This window comes from Borostomias antarcticus (assembly GCF_949987555.1).
Source record: "Borostomias antarcticus genome assembly, contig: scaffold_373, whole genome shotgun sequence".
NCBI lineage: Eukaryota > Metazoa > Chordata > Actinopteri > Stomiiformes > Stomiidae > Borostomias > Borostomias antarcticus.
This window is the reverse complement of record NW_028175631.1, coordinates 20,078-34,583: the sequence shown is the minus strand read 5'-3', so window position 1 is coordinate 34,583 and position 14,506 is coordinate 20,078. Positions and strand designations below refer to the sequence as shown.

The 14,506-nt window shown below is 40.7% G+C and overlaps 1 long non-coding RNA gene across 1 annotated transcript; it reads left to right on the top strand.

Annotated features, from left to right (window-relative positions):
- The first annotated feature begins 501 nt into the window (after nucleotides 1-501).
- Nucleotides 502-1,251, top strand: LOC311329424. The gene is made up of 3 exons (XR_014631318.1): nucleotides 502-606; nucleotides 842-984; nucleotides 1,186-1,251. It is a non-coding gene; the product is annotated as an uncharacterized lncRNA (long non-coding RNA).
- The last annotated feature ends 13,255 nt before the right edge of the window (nucleotides 1,252-14,506 follow it).

Below are 14,506 nucleotides of genomic sequence, written 5' to 3'. Positions count from 1 at the left end.
ATTGGTCAATACATTCGGGAGCGGTGCATTCTTTGAGTCCAAAACACAGAGGCAGCGGTAAACACGGAGATCCAAGTTTATTCTCAGAGCACTTCTGTTACTGATAGCTGAAAGGATATTATGCCAATTTTACCAAATAAAGCCAAAAGCAAACTACCTATCTCACCTCTGAACCTGCACTACGTAACTTTTTTGTGATTATATTGTTATTTTGTCCAAGCTGTATGGTGTTTTGAAACTCTAAGGATCCTGTATTCATGGAATGAGCAACACAGCTAAACATGTTGGTATTTTGCCAAAATCCCCTGTTGGTATAGGAATGGAGGGAAAGATGGTGAACAACTTAAAATTCATTACATTTGTAATTATTTATAAATGAGTAGATACTCTGTGCATTTACATAGTACTCTGTAGCACACTAACCATTTTATCTCTAATTTGTTAAGATTACGCGCCTGGCATTAGTTGGAGGGACCAACTCTGAAAACATGATCCGACGAATGCTATCCGCTGCCATGACAAACACTCTAGCCTGCATTTTTAACTGGGTGGGAAAGGGAGAGAAGAGGGCCTTCAAGGACACACTGATGCAGGACTGCATGTTTGGTGAGCCTGCACCTCAAAATACTAGTATTAGTACTTTACTCCTCTGAGACACAGAGAGTAGACAGAATTGAGTATTAGGGCCCATTCATACTCTACATATTCATACTCTACGCATATTGTACATAAATGCAAGCAATGCCAGCTTCGCAAGGCTACGCAAGACTTCCTTGCGTGTGTCATGCCGAAATTTGTCACTTGATGCAAGCACAAATGCAATTCCTTGTGTTTCCGATAGGGATGCTAAACTTTCACCATGGTTTTCGCCGTATAGACCTATTTGCCCCCCCTGCTGGACTGGTGATATATTACATCTGACAATACACACAAGCTCAGAGTCGTATTGGAGCTTACGCTCATAACGTAGCTTGCGTTGCTTACGTGAATATGAATCAGGCCTTGGTGTGAATCAATTATATGAAGATAGGCTTGAGGGTGGGTTGATGGGTGAATTGCTCAATTAAGGCCGCCTGAAAATCTAGTACACTAAACAGTACACACTGGAACGCATCCACTGCAGCTTTCTTCTCCCTATTATTATAATTAAAAATAACTAAATTGTAACTTCTTTTTTTTTTTCAGTTGCTGCTCGTCAATTTGACCGCAGGCTGACGGAATTGACTTACAGGGATGGAGTGCAGAAGTGGCTGCGTTACGCACCAAAGAGGAATGGCGGGGTACGACGGAAAGAGAAGTCTAAGAGTTAAAAGGACTAGGTATAATTCCTTCAGATTAAGTTCATACCTGTTGATCTGTGATTTAGCTGCTCTCTCCCGTCCTTTCACACTTTCTACTGTTTCGAGTGGGTTTGTTATTTTTTGTTCATGTCGTCTTATTCTGCACGACGGCCTTTCTGAGTATGACAACCCTGTTTGCAGATGCCAGGTTTTTGTGTCCCCTGGAGTTTCAGGAAATGTTTTGTGTGAATGTTGTGTGCTTAAGTGTACAAACGATGTACAATGTTCATATAATTGAAACAAAGTACTGTAATAAATAACTGAATGAGTAATGGGCTCTTTTTTTGTTCATAGAGCATTGTATAAGATATCTTGGTCGGTTCCCTGTAGTGTCTCAGATGTAGTAGCAGGATGTACGTGCCATATACAAGCGCAAGCTACTTGTGACTATAGAAAGCAAGAAACTGGGTATGGAAAGCACGAGATTGGAAATGGAATATAAGCGGCACTAATAAAGGTCAAGCTAGAGATGAGAAAGCTGAAACAGGATGAAAGTAAATTCGAACACTATAAAATTATTGATTACTAGTTATTTTGAATAACATTGTTTCAATGTATAATGCAATGCATAATATAGTTGAATCAATGTTGATGCAATTCTACATTCTTTCAATGTTGATCATATCGTCATTGAATCAAGGTTGATTCATTGTCGGGATTGATTGAAAATTCAATGTTCTTTCAATGTTGATCATAGCAAACACTTTCAATGTTATTTTCAATGTCTGACATCAATGTTGATCTCAATCTTCAGCGTGACAATATCTCAATGTTGATTCAATGACTTTTTGCTATCTGGGTAGAACACCAACAACAACAACATCTGACTCTCCATCTCTACTGGTACACTAGAATACCAACAACAACATCTGACTCCATATCTATTAGTACACTAGAATACCAACAACAACATCTGACTCCATATCTACTGGTACACTAGAATACCAACAACAACATCTGACCCCATCTCTACTGGTACACTAGAACACCAACAACAACATCTGACTCCATATCTACTGGTACACTAGAACACCAACAACAACAACATCTGACTCCATCTCTACTGGTACACTAGAACACCAACAACAACAACATCTGACTCCATATCTATTAGTACACTAGAATACCAACAACAACATCTGACTCCATATCTACTGGTACACTAGAATACCAACAACAACATCTGACTCCATATCTACTGGTACACTAGAATACCAACAACAACATCTGACTCCATCTCTACTGGTACACTAGAATACCAACAACAACATCTGACTCCATATCTACTGGTACACTAGAATACCAACAACAACATCTGACTCCATATCTACTGGTACACTAGAATACCAACAACAACATCTGACTCCATCTCTACTGGTACACTAGAACACCAACAACAACAACATCTGACTCCATCTCTACTGGTACACTAGAACACCACCAACAACATCTGACTCCATCTCTACTGGTACACTAGAATACAAACAACAACAACATCTGACTCCATATCTACTGGTACACTAGAATACCAACAACAACATCTGACCCCATCTCTACTGGTACACTAGAACACCAACAACAACATCTGACTCCATCTCTACTGGTACACTAGAACACCAACAACAACATCTGACTCCATATCTACTGGTACACTAGAACACCAACAACAACAACATCTGACTCCATCTCTACTGGTACACTAGAACACCACCAACAACATCTGACTCCATCTCTACTGGTACACTAGAATACAAACAACAACAACATCTGACTCTCCATCTCTACTGGTACACTAGAATAACAAAAACAACATCTGACTCCATCTCTACTGGTACACTAGAATACCAACAACAACATCTGACTCCATCTCTACTGGTACACTAGAACACCAACAACAACAACATCTGACTCCATCTCTACTGGTACACTAGAACACTAACAACAACAACATCTGACTCCATCTCTACTGGTACACTAGAACACCAACAACAACAACAACAACATCTGACTCTCCATCTCTACTGGTACACTAGAACACCAACAACAACATCTGACTCCATCTCTACTGGTACACTAGAACACCAACAACAACATCTGACTCCATCTCTGCTGGTACACTAGAACACTAACAACAACAACATCTGACTCCATCTCTACTGGTACACTAGAACACCACCAACAACATCTGACTCCATCTCTGCTGGTACACTAGAACACTAACAACAACAACATCTGACTCCATCTCTACTGGTACACTAGAACACCAACAACAACATCTGACTCTCCATCTCTACTGGTACACTAGAACACCAACAACAACATCTGACCCCATCTCTACTGGTACACTAGAATACCAACAACAACATCTGACTCCATCTCTACTGGCACACTAGAATACCAACAACAACAACATCTGACCCCATCTCTACTGGTACACTAGAACACCAACAACAACAACATCTGACTCCATCTCTACTGGTACACTAGAATACCACCAACAACAACATTTGACCCCATCTCTACTGGTACACTAGAATACCAACAACAACATCTGACTCCATCTCTACTGGTACACTAGAATACCAACAACAACAACATCTGACTCCATCTCTACTGGTACACTAGAATACCAACAACAACAACAACATCTGACTCCATATCTACTGGTACACTAGAATACCAACAACAACATCTGACTCCATATCTACTGGTACACTAGAATACCAACAACAACAACATCTGACTCCATCTCTACTGGTACACTAGAATACCAACAACAACATCTGACTCCATCTCTACTGGTACACTAGAATACCAACAACAACAACATCTGACCCCATCTCTACTGGTACACTAGAATACCAACAACAACATCTGACTCCATATCTACTGGTACACTAGAATACCAACAACAACATCTGACTCCATCTCTACTGGTACACTAGAATACCAACAATAACATCTGACTCTCCATCTCTACTGGTACACTAGAATACCAACAACAACATCTGACTCCATCTCTACTGGTACACTAGAACACCAACGACAACAACATCTGACCCCATCTCTACTGGTACACTAGAATACCAACAACAACAACAACAACATCTGACTCTATCTCTACTGGTACACTAGAATACCAACAACAACAACATCTGACCCCATCTCTACTGGTACACTAGAATACCAACAACAACATCTGACTCCATATCTACTGGTTCACTAGAATACCAACAACAACATCTGACTCCATATCTACTGGTACACTAGAATACCAACAACAACAACATCGGACCCCATCTCTACTGGTACACTAGAACACCAACAACAACATCTGACTCCATCTCTACTGGTACACTAGAATACCAACAACAACATCTGACCCCATCTCTACTGGTACACTAAAACACCACCAACAACAACAACAACATCTGACTCCATATCTACTGGTACACTAGAATACCAACAACAACAACATCTGACTCCATATCTACTGGTACACTAGAATACCAACAACAACAACATCTGACTCCATCTCTACTGGTACACTAGAATACCAACAACAACATCTGACCCCATCTCTACTGGTACACTAGAACACCAACAACAACAACATCTGACTCCATCTCTACTGGTACACTAGAATACCAACAACAACATCTGACCCCATCTCTACTGGTACACTAGAATACCAACAACAACAACATCGGACTCCATCTCTACTGGTACACTAGAATACCAACAACAACAACATCTGACCCCATCTCTACTGGTACACTAGAACACCAACAACAACAACATCTGACTCCATCTCTACTGGTACACTAGAATACCACCAACAACAACATTTGACCCCATCTCTACTGGTACACTAGAATACCAACAACAACATCTGACTCCATCTCTACTGGTACACTAGAATACCAACAACAACAACATCTGACTCCATCTCTACTGGTACACTAGAATACCAACAACAACAACAACATCTGACTCCATATCTACTGGTACACTAGAATACCAACAACAACATCTGACTCCATATCTACTGGTACACTAGAATACCAACAACAACAACATCTGACTCCATCTCTACTGGTACACTAGAATACCAACACCAACATCTGACTCCATCTCTACTGGTACACTAGAATACCAACAACAACAACATCTGACTCCATCTCTACTGGTACACTAGAATACCAACAACAACATCTGACTCCATCTCTACTGGTACACTAGAATACCAACAACAACAACATCTGACTCCATATCTACTGGTACACTAGAATACCAACAACAACATCTGACTCCATCTCTACTGGTACACTAGAATACCAACAATAACATCTGACTCTCCATCTCTACTGGTACACTAGAATACCAACAACAACATCTGACTCCATCTCTACTGGTACACTAGAACACCAACAACAACAACATCTGACCCCATCTCTACTGGTACACTAGAATACCAACAACAACAACAACATCTGACTCCATCTCTACTGGTACACTAGAATACCAACAACAACAACATCTGACCCCATCTCTACTGGTACACTAGAATACCAACAACAACAACATCTGACCCCATCTCTACTGGTACACTAGAACACCAACAACAACAACATCTGACTCCATCTCTACTGGTACACTAGAATACCACCAACAACAACATTTGACCCCATCTCTACTGGTACACTAGAATACCAACAACAACATCTGACTCCATCTCTACTGGTACACTAGAATACCAACAACAACAACATCTGACTCCATCTCTACTGGTACACTAGAATACCAACAACAACAACAACATCTGACTCCATATCTACTGGTACACTAGAATACCAACAACAACATCTGACTCCATATCTACTGGTACACTAGAATACCAACAACAACAACATCTGACTCCATCTCTACTGGTACACTAGAATACCAACAACAACATCTGACTCCATCTCTACTGGTACACTAGAATACCAACAACAACAACATCTGACCCCATCTCTACTGGTACACTAGAATACCAACAACAACATCTGACTCCATATCTACTGGTACACTAGAATACCAACAACAACATCTGACTCCATCTCTACTGGTACACTAGAATACCAACAATAACATCTGACTCTCCATCTCTACTGGTACACTAGAATACCAACAACAACATCTGACTCCATCTCTACTGGTACACTAGAACACCAACAACAACAACATCTGACCCCATCTCTACTGGTACACTAGAATACCAACAACAACAACAACAACATCTGACTCTATCTCTACTGGTACACTAGAATACCAACAACAACAACATCTGACCCCATCTCTACTGGTACACTAGAATACCAACAACAACATCTGACTCCATATCTACTGGTTCACTAGAATACCAACAACAACATCTGACTCCATATCTACTGGTACACTAGAATACCAACAACAACAACATCTGACCCCATCTCTACTGGTACACTAGAACACCAACAACAACATCTTACTCCATCTCTACTGGTACACTAGAATACCAACAATAACATCTGACCCCATCTCTACTGGTACACTAAAACACCACCAACAACAACAACATCTGACTCCATATCTACTGGTACACTAGAATACCAACAACAACAACATCTGACTCCATATCTACTGGTACACTAGAATACCTACAACAACAACATCTGACTCCATCTCTACTGGTACACTAGAATACCAACAACAACATCTGACCCCATCTCTACTGGTACACTAGAACACCAACAGCAACAACATCTGACTCCATCTCTACTGGTACACTAGAATACCAACAACAACATCTGACCCCATCTCTACTGGTACACTAGAATAACAACAACAACAACATCTGACTCCATCTCTACTGGTACACTAGAATACCAACAACAACAACATCTGACCCCATCTCTACTGGTACACTAGAACACCAACAACAACAACATCTGACTCCATCTCTACTGGTACACTAGAATACCACCAACAACAACATTTGACCCCATCTCTACTGGTACACTAGAATACCAACAACAACATCTGACTCCATCTCTACTGGTACACTAGAATACCAACAACAACAACATCTGACTCCATCTCTACTGGTACACTAGAATACCAACAACAACAACAACATCTGACTCCATATCTACTGGTACACTAGAATACCAACAACAACATCTGACTCCATATCTACTGGTACACTAGAATACCAACAACAACAACATCTGACTCCATCTCTACTGGTACACTAGAATACCAACAACAACATCTGACTCCATCTCTACTGGTACACTAGAATACCAACAACAACAACATCTGACCCCATCTCTACTGGTACACTAGAATACCAACAACAACATCTGACTCCATATCTACTGGTACACTAGAATACCAACAACAACATCTGACTCCATCTCTACTGGTACACTAGAATACCAACAATAACATCTGACTCTCCATCTCTACTGGTACACTAGAATACCAACAACAACATCTGACTCCATCTCTACTGGTACACTAGAACACCAACAACAACAACATCTGACCCCATCTCTACTGGTACACTAGAATACCAACAACAACAACAACAACATCTGACTCTATCTCTACTGGTACACTAGAATACCAACAACAACAACATCTGACCCCATCTCTACTGGTACACTAGAATACCAACAACAACATCTGACTCCATATCTACTGGTACACTAGAATACCAACAATAACAACATCTGACCCCATCTCTACTGGTACACTAGAACACCAACAACAACATCTTACTCCATCTCTACTGGTACACTAGAATACCAACAACAACAACATCTGACTCCATCTCTACTGGTACACTAGAATACCAACAACAACATCTGACTCCATCTCTACTGGTACACTAGAATACCAACAACAACAACATCTGACCCCATCTCTACTGGTACACTAGAATACCAACAACAACATCTGACTCCATATCTACTGGTACACTAGAATACCAACAACAACATCTGACTCCATCTCTACTGGTACACTAGAATACCAACAATAACATCTGACTCTCCATCTCTACTGGTACACTAGAATACCAACAACAACATCTGACTCCATCTCTACTGGTACACTAGAACACCAACAACAACAACATCTGACCCCATCTCTACTGGTACACTAGAATACCAACAACAACAACAACAACATCTGACTCTATCTCTACTGGTACACTAGAATACCAACAACAACAACATCTGACCCCATCTCTACTGGTACACTAGAATACCAACAACAACATCTGACTCCATATCTACTGGTACACTAGAATACCAACAACAACATCTGACTCCATCTCTACTGGTACACTAGAATACCAACAACAACAACATCTGACCCCATCTCTACTGGTACACTAGAATACCAACAACAACATCTGACTCCATATCTACTGGTACACTAGAATACCAACAACAACATCTGACTCCATCTCTACTGGTACACTAGAATACCAACAATAACATCTGACTCTCCATCTCTACTGGTACACTAGAATACCAACAACAACATCTGACTCCATCTCTACTGGTACACTAGAACACCAACAACAACAACATCTGACCCCATCTCTACTGGTACACTAGAATACCAACAACAACAACAACAACATCTGACTCTATCTCTACTGGTACACTAGAATACCAACAACAACAACATCTGACCCCATCTCTACTGGTACACTAGAATACCAACAACAACATCTGACTCCATATCTACTGGTTCACTAGAATACCAACAACAACATCTGACTCCATATCTACTGGTACACTAGAATACCAACAACAACAACATCTGACCCCATCTCTACTGGTACACTAGAACACCAACAACAACAACATCTTACTCCATCTCTACTGGTACACTAGAATACCAACAACAACATCTGACCCCATCTCTACTGGTACACTAAAACACCACCAACAACAACAACATCTGACTCCATATCTACTGGTACACTAGAATACCAACAACAACAACATCTGACTCCATATCTACTGGTACACTAGAATACCTACAACAACAACATCTGACTCCATCTCTACTGGTACACTAGAATACCAACAACAACATCTGACCCCATCTCTACTGGTACACTAGAACACCAACAGCAACAACATCTGACTCCATCTCTACTGGTACACTAGAATACCAACAACAACATCTGACCCCATCTCTACTGGTACACTAGAATACCAACAACAACAACATCTGACTCCATCTCTACTGGTACACTAGAATACCAACAACAACAACATCTGACCCCATCTCTACTGGTACACTAGAACACCAACAACAACAACATCTGACTCCATCTCTACTGGTACACTAGAATACCACCAACAACAACATTTGACCCCATCTCTACTGGTACACTAGAATACCAACAACAACATCTGACTCCATCTCTACTGGTACACTAGAATACCAACAACAACAACATCTGACTCCATCTCTACTGGTACACTAGAATACCAACAACAACAACAACATCTGACTCCATCTCTACTGGTACACTAGAATACCAACAACAACATCTGACTCCATCTCTACTGGTACACTAGAATACCAACAACAACAACATCTGACCCCATCTCTACTGGTACACTAGAATACCAACAACAACATCTGACTCCATATCTACTGGTACACTAGAATACCAACAACAACATCTGACTCCATCTCTACTGGTACACTAGAATACCAACAATAACATCTGACTCTCCATCTCTACTGGTACACTAGAATACCAACAACAACATCTGACTCCATCTCTACTGGTACACTAGAACACCAACAACAACAACATCTGACCCCATCTCTACTGGTACACTAGAATACCAACAACAACAACAACAACATCTGACTCTATCTCTACTGGTACACTAGAATACCAACAACAACAACATCTGACCCCATCTCTACTGGTACACTAGAATACCAACAACAACATCTGACTCCATATCTACTGGTACACTAGAATACCAACAACAACATCTGACTCCATCTCTACTGGTACACTAGAATACCAACAACAACAACATCTGACCCCATCTCTACTGGTACACTAGAATACCAACAACAACATCTGACTCCATATCTACTGGTACACTAGAATACCAACAACAACATCTGACTCCATCTCTACTGGTACACTAGAATACCAACAATAACATCTGACTCTCCATCTCTACTGGTACACTAGAATACCAACAACAACATCTGACTCCATCTCTACTGGTACACTAGAACACCAACAACAACAACATCTGACCCCATCTCTACTGGTACACTAGAATACCAACAACAACAACAACAACATCTGACTCTATCTCTACTGGTACACTAGAATACCAACAACAACAACATCTGACCCCATCTCTACTGGTACACTAGAATACCAACAACAACATCTGACTCCATATCTACTGGTTCACTAGAATACCAACAACAACATCTGACTCCATATCTACTGGTACACTAGAATACCAACAACAACAACATCTGACCCCATCTCTACTGGTACACTAGAACACCAACAACAACATCTTACTCCATCTCTACTGGTACACTAGAATACCAACAACAACATCTGACCCCATCTCTACTGGTACACTAAAACACCACCAACAACAACAACATCTGACTCCATATCTACTGGTACACTAGAATACCAACAACAACAACATCTGACTCCATATCTACTGGTACACTAGAATACCTACAACAACAACATCTGACTCCATCTCTACTGGTACACTAGAATACCAACAACAACATCTGACCCCATCTCTACTGGTACACTAGAACACCAACAGCAACAACATCTGACTCCATCTCTACTGGTACACTAGAATACCAACAACAACATCTGACCCCATCTCTACTGGTACACTAGAATACCAACAACAACAACATCTGACCCCATCTCTACTGGTACACTAGAACACCAACAACAACAACATCTGACTCCATCTCTACTGGTACACTAGAATACCACCAACAACAACATTTGACCCCATCTCTACTGGTACACTAGAATACCAACAACAACATCTGACTCCATCTCTACTGGTACACTAGAATACCAACAACAACAACATCTGACTCCATCTCTACTGGTACACTAGAATACCAACAACAACAACAACATCTGACTCCATATCTACTGGTACACTAGAATTCCAACAACAACATCTGACTCCATATCTACTGGTACACTAGAATACCAACAACAACAACATCTGACTCCATCTCTACTGGTACACTAGAATACCAACAACAACATCTGACTCCATCTCTACTGGTACACTAGAATACCAACAATAACATCTGACTCTCCATCTCTACTGGTACACTAGAATACCAACAACAACATCTGACTCCATCTCTACTGGTACACTAGAACACCAACAACAACAACATCTGACCCCATCTCTACTGGTACACTAGAATACCAACAACAACAACAACAACATCTGACTCTATCTCTACTGGTACACTAGAATACCAACAACAACAACATCTGACCCCATCTCTACTGGTACACTAGAATACCAACAACAACATCTGACTCCATATCTACTGGTTCACTAGAATACCAACAACAACATCTGACTCCATATCTACTGGTACACTAGAATACCAACAACAACAACATCTGACCCCATCTCTACTGGTACACTAGAACACCAACAACAACATCTTACTCCATCTCTACTGGTACACTAGAATACCAACAACAACATCTGACCCCATCTCTACTGGTACACTAAAACACCACCAACAACAACAACATCTGACTCCATATCTACTGGTACACTAGAATACCAACAACAACAACATCTGACTCCATATCTACTGGTACACTAGAATACCTACAACAACAACATCTGACTCCATCTCTACTGGTACACTAGAACACTAACAACAACAACATCTGACTCCATCTCTACTGGTACACTAGAACACCAACAACAACAACAACATCTGACTCTCCATCTCTACTGGTACACTAGAACACCAACAACAACATCTGACTCCATCTCTACTGGTACACTAGAACACCAACAACAACATCTGACCCCATCTCTACTGGTACACTAGAATACCAACAACAACATCTGACTCCATCTCTACTAGTACACTAGAACACCACCAACAACATCTGACTCCATCTCTGCTGGTACACTAGAACACTAACAACAACAACATCTGACTCCATCTCTACTGGTACACTAGAACACCAACAACAACATCTGACTCTCCATCTCTACTGGTACACTAGAACACCAACAACAACATCTGACCCCATCTCTACTGGTACACTAGAATACCAACAACAACATCTGACTCCATCTCTACTGGCACACTAGAATACCAACAACAACAACATCTGACCCCATCTCTACTGGTACACTAGAACACCAACAACAACAACATCTGACTCCATCTCTACTGGTACACTAGAATACCACCAACAACAACATTTGACCCCATCTCTACTGGTACACTAGAATACCAACAACAACATCTGACTCCATCTCTACTGGTACACTAGAATACCAACAACAACAACATCTGACTCCATCTCTACTGGTACACTAGAATACCAACAACAACAACAACATCTGACTCCATATCTACTGGTACACTAGAATACCAACAACAACATCTGACTCCATATCTACTGGTACACTAGAATACCAACAACAACAACATCTGACTCCATCTCTACTGGTACACTAGAATACCAACAACAACATCTGACTCCATCTCTACTGGTACACTAGAATACCAACAACAACAACATCTGACCCCATCTCTACTGGTACACTAGAATACCAACAACAACATCTGACTCTATCTCTACTGGTACACTAGAATACCAACAACAACAACATCTGACCCCATCTCTACTGGTACACTAGAATACCAACAACAACATCTGACTCCATATCTACTGGTTCACTAGAATACCAACAACAACATCTGACTCCATATCTACTGGTACACTAGAATACCAACAACAACAACATCTGACCCCATCTCTACTGGTACACTAGAACACCAACAACAACATCTGACTCCATCTCTACTGGTACACTAGAATACCAACAACAACATCTGACCCCATCTCTACTGGTACACTAAAACACCACCAACAACAACAACATCTGACTCCATATCTACTGGTACACTAGAATACCAACAACAACAACATCTGACTCCATATCTACTGGTACACTAGAATACCAACAACAACAACATCTGACTCCATCTCTACTGGTACACTAGAATACCAACAACAACATCTGACCCCATCTCTACTGGTACACTAGAACACCAACAACAACAACATCTGACTCCATCTCTACTGGTACACTAGAATACCAACAACAACATCTGACCCCATCTCTACTGGTACACTAGAATACCAACAACAACAACATCAGACTCCATCTCTACTGGTACACTAGAATACCAACAACAACAACATCTGACCCCATCTCTACTGGTACACTAGAACACCAACAACAACAACATCTGACTCCATCTCTACTGGTACACTAGAATACCACCAACAACAACATTTGACCCCATCTCTACTGGTACACTAGAATACCAACAACAACATCTGACTCCATCTCTACTGGTACACTAGAATACCAACAACAACAACATCTGACTCCATCTCTACTGGTACACTAGAATACCAACAACAACAACAACATCTGACTCCATATCTACTGGTACACTAGAATACCAACAACAACATCTGACTCCATATCTACTGGTACACTAGAATACCAACAACAACAACATCTGACTCCATCTCTACTGGTACACTAGAATACCAACACCAACATCTGACTCCATCTCTACTGGTACACTAGAATACCAACAACAACAACATCTGACTCCATCTCTACTGGTACACTAGAATACCAACAACAACATCTGACTCCATCTCTACTGGTACACTAGAATACCAACAACAACAACATCTGACTCCATATCTACTGGTACACTAGAATACCAACAACAACATCTGACTCCATCTCTACTGGTACACTAGAATACCAACAATAACATCTGAC